Consider the following 5,000-nt stretch of genomic DNA (forward strand, 5'->3'; position numbering starts at 1 on the left):
ACCCACTGCGGTTTTCTATGGCCCATTGTCCTCCAACCTAAAACTAAAAGCAGCCAATGAAAAGAAAAAAATAAGACTACATCAAGAAAATTAAAGAAATAATGAGGTCTCATTCAATTACTATGTTCATTATAATATAATATATAATAATTATATCCATTATTTTGATGATGTGCACTGCTCCATGTCCTTGTCATGTGTTATATGTCATGTCATTTATTGTATATGTATTGCATTGCATTGTGCATATTGTTCCACAGTTCTGCCAATGAAACTTGTTTGAGTTTGGACTTGAGAGAAGAGGGCAGTTGGCAGGTGGTACTGGTACCCTTCCAGAGGCCTATCTATAGCCAACACAGTCCACAGTTTATAGCCAGAACCTTCTGGGTGACTTCAAAAGAGCTTCCTCTTCCTCTCCCTCTCCCTCTCTCTCTCTCTCTCTCTCTCTCCCCTCCCTCCCTCTATCTCCCTCTCTTTCTCTCTCTCTCTCCCACTCTCTCTTTCCCCCTCCCTCCCCCCCCCCTTCTCTTTGTCTCTAATGAATACAATTAACCTTTGCGGAGCCGTGCGAGTGTGTTGCCGAGCGGCGGGTTAGGCTGAGTGAGAGAGCAGGGCCAGCGGGTTGCCGGGCAGCGTTGACAGTGATTGATTGATGTTCCCGCAGCTGACGCTTGATGTCAGGCCCCCGTTAATTAGCCTTTACGAAGAGCGGCCACCAGAGGAAGACGAGCGGCCGCGAGAGGAAGACGCGTGACAGTCGGAGATGGAGGTCTGATGAGGGAGGGTCTCACCTTCTCTTTCTTTCTGCCTCTCTTACTCGCTCTCTTTCTCAATCTCTCACTCTTTCTTTCTGCCTCTCTTACTCGCTCTCTTTCTCGAACTCTCTCTCTATTTCGATCTCTCTGTCTTTCTTTCTGCCTCTCTTTTCGCTCTCTCTCTCTTTCTTTCTGCCTCTCTTACTCGCTCTCTCGATCTCTCTCTCTTTCTCGCTCTCTCTCTCTTTCTTTCTGCCTCTCTTTTCGCATTCTCTCTCTTTCTTTCTGCCTCTCTTTCTCGCTCTCTTTCTCGATCTCTCTCTCTTTCTTTCTGCCATCCTGTCTCTGTCTGTCTTCCTCTCTCTTCCCCCCTGTCTCAGTTTCTTTGAGTCTCTCGCTCTTCCTCCTTCTCTCTTTTACTGTTTTCCCTCTCTTTGTCCCTTCTGTTTCTTCTTCTCGCTCTCTTACTCCTCCCTGTCTCTTCATCTCTCTCTCTGTACCTCTTTATCCTCCACTCTCTCTTTCTCCCCCTCTTACTCCTCTCTCTACTCTTCATCTCTCTATCTCCCTCTCTCTCCCCCTTCTTCTTCCTCTCTTTCTCCCCCTTACTTCTCTATCTTTCTCTCTCTCTTTCTCTTTCTCTCTCTCTCTCTCTCTCTCTCTCTCTCTCTCTCTCTCTCTGTCTCCCTCCTACAGTGATCAATCCCCCACTCATAGGAGAGTGCCCTTGCTGCAGCGGTGGCCTGCGGATATATTAAATCCAGTTTGCTCTGTCTCCTCCAGAACCAATCGCACAAATCAGCCAGCGGCCACATCAAGCTCTTGTCAAGTCTATTAGCCGACAGGAAAACGCACGCGCACACACACACACACACACACACACACACACACACACACACACACACACACACACACACACACATACACACACACACCCCACCACCCTTAACACCCGCTCTCAAACTGGCAACTCAGTTACAGCACACTTTCCTTCCCGAGGGCAAATAAGGCTTCAACATCTGATCTCTATCCGTCTTGGCTCATACGCCAGTCTTCACCCCGAGTGTGGTCGGGCTGGGTTCATATAAAACACTGGAGGGTGTTCAAGTCCATGGTTGTTCAAGACCAGACCAGACCTCACACAGAGAATGTGGTTCACTTCACTGTGGTGTAGTTCACGTCACTCTGGTGTAGTTCACTTCACTTCGATCTGGAGTAGTTCACTTCACTCTGGTGAAGTTCACTTATCTTCACTCTGGCTTAGTTCACTTCACTCTGGCGTAGTTCACTTCACTTCACTCCGGAGTAGTTCACTTCACTTTACTCTCGAGTAATTCACTTCACTTTACCCTGGTGTAGTTCACTTCACTCTGGAGGAGTTCACTTCACTTCGATCTGGAGTAGTTCACTTCACTCTGGCGTAGTTCACTTATCTTCACTCTGGCTTAGTTCACTTCACTCTGGCGTAGTTCACTTCACTTCACTCCGGAGTAGTTCACTTCACTTTACTCTCGAGTAATTCACTTCACTTTACCCTGGTGTAGTTCACTTCACTCTGGAGGAGTTCACTTCACTTCGATCTGGAGTAGTTCACTTCACTCTGGCGTAGTTCACTTATCTTCACTCTGGCTTAGTTCACTTCACTCTGGCGTAGTTCACTTCACTTCACTCCGGAGTAGTTCACTTCACTTTACTCTCGAGTAATTCACTTCACTTTACCCTGGTGTAGTTCACTTCACTCTGGAGGAGTTCACTTCAGTTCACTCTGGAGTAGTTCACTTCACTTCACTCTGGAGTAGTTCACTTCAGTTCACTCTGGAGTAGTTCACTCTGGTGTAGTTCACTTCACTCTAGTGTAGTTCACTCCCGTGTGCCCTCACAGACTGGAGGCCAAGCCCACGCTGCTTAATACAGTTATTCAAGAGGCACAGCTTTTCTTCCAGAGGTCTATTTGCTCTCACCTTCCCCCGGTATACTGAAGTTCCACACTAAATCAGTTCATGCTAATTAGTCTTTTTTTCAGAAGCACAGTAAAGGGATAGCAATTTCTCTCTCTCTCTCTCTCTCTCTCTCTCTCTCTCTCTCTCTCTCTCTCTCTCTCTCTCTCCTTCCCCTATCTATATCCTCCCTCCATCTCTCTCACTCTCTCTGTCTCCCTCTCTCTTTCTCTCTCTGTAGGTCAGTCATGTGCAGTGGCCTCATAAATACTGGAAGGGTGTCCTCTGCTGGTTTTTATGGCATTGGAAATCGATAGTGGATAATACATCTACTGGCTCCAGCCCTCTATGTCTCAGCACTGCTGAGGTCTCACCCCCCTCTGCCCTTCCTCTCTCTCTCTCTCTCTCTCTCTCGCTCTCTCTCTCTCTCTCTCTCTCTCCTCCCACCCTTCCTCTCTCCTCCACCTCTATCTCCCCCCTCTCTCTCTCTTTCCTCCCTCTCCCTCTCTCCTCCGTCTCCCTCCCTTCCCTCGCTCCCATTCTCTTACACTTTTCCATGACAGACACCCTTCCTCTCCCCTCCCTCTCTCTCTCTCTCTCTCTCTTTCTCCCTTTCCCCTGACCATCCTCTTACTGTAACACTCTAACCCTTCTCTCTCTCCGTCACCCTCTATCTGTGGCTCCATCTTGCTATACAGCCTGTTATGTTCTGATGTGTAGAGTTCACTTCCGGCTATGTCTATCTCTTTCTCCAGTGTCCTTGTCCTCTTATTTCTTTAGACACCTCTCCCTTCTCTCAATCTTATACGCATACCTACACACACACACACACACGGAGACACACACACACACACATACACACACTTACACACACACACACACAAACACTCACACAAACAAACACACACACACATACTACACACACACACACACACACACACACACAAAACAAACACAGCAGAGACTACCACACGTACATAATTACACAAACACACAAATTCAATCAATTCCTCAGAAGTGCACACACTTACCTCAAAGAGGTTTTCTCGTTTATCTGGAAACACACACACACACACACACACACACACACCTACACACACAAACACACACACTGTAGGGTCTTGAGCAGAAACCCATTAACGGGCCTTTGTGTGTGAGAGTCACACATCAGGTCAGGGTCAACCAGCACCAGCGCTCATTTTGGTCACGGTAACACACACACTGTCATGGTAACACACACTCTTTCAGGGTGACACACATTCTGTTTGTGCAGCGAGAGTAAATGTTAACACACACACACACCCAAACACCCACACACAACGGACACAAATGCATGTTCCGCACCTATACCTGCCAAAGCCATGACGAGAGAAAGATGAATAGAGAGAGAGAGAGAGAGAGAGAGAGAGAGAGAGAGAGAGAGAGAGAGAGAGAGAGAGAGAGACATAGAGAGAGATGTTTCTTTCCCTTACCATATAATATAAATTGGATACATAATGAATTTCATAAAACGCTGCATTCAACTGCACTTAAAGATCAGATAGAATCATGAGATCAGATGCAGGCCAGACCAGATGGCCACTTCACAAATGGAGTGTTATTGGACAGTGCTCAAGATGAAGAACAGGAAAGAGTGGAAGAGACTGCCTTCCCTCCCTCCGTCGCTCCCTCCCCCCTTCTCTCCCTCCTTCTGCCTCCTTTGCTTTGTGGAGCTTAGTAACACAAACACATTTTAGCGTTGGAAAGTCTGAGTGTGTCTGTAAGCAGAGAGTATTAGTAAGACATGTTGTTTTGAGCTGTCTCCTGTGCACCTACAGACATGGCCAGAGTATAAGAAAAGAAGTGAGTCTATCCTATACCAGAAAAAGAGTTTAAGAAGGTGAGTATGATACTTCTACTACTACAACTACTACTACTACTAGTACTACTACTGCTACTACTACTGATACCAAACCCAACATTTCTTCATACTATTACTACTGATGCTAGCCTTCTAATACTACAACTTATTCTAATACTAGTGCTAATTCTTCTTATACTATTAGCACTACTACACATATTGGTCTCATTTAATAGCATCCAGTGTATGATATACGAGGGAACATATAGAGCTGGGTACCAAAAGCCTGGCCTACAATCCCTTGTTCACTGTCCAGATCTGAAGCACCGTCTGACCTTCAGTAGCATATCCAGTGAGGTGTCTAGCAAAGCACTTAGCATCTCTGCATGTGTCACAATTCTCGACAAGAAAGGGAATATTATTGGATTGAACTGGTGTTAATTTGTTCAGAGGTAGCATGAAATCGCG

The 5,000-nt window shown here is 46.3% G+C and overlaps 1 protein-coding gene across 1 annotated transcript in view; it reads right to left on the reverse strand.

The window, feature by feature from the left end:
- Positions 1–5,000, reverse strand: part of sdk2b (sidekick cell adhesion molecule 2b) — a gene marked incomplete at its 3' end in the record, with an annotated part of 111,337 nt that overhangs the window by 102,169 nt on the left and 4,168 nt on the right.

This window comes from Sprattus sprattus (assembly GCF_963457725.1).
Source record: "Sprattus sprattus genome assembly, chromosome: 3".
NCBI classification, from domain to species: Eukaryota; Metazoa; Chordata; class Actinopteri; order Clupeiformes; family Clupeidae; genus Sprattus; species Sprattus sprattus.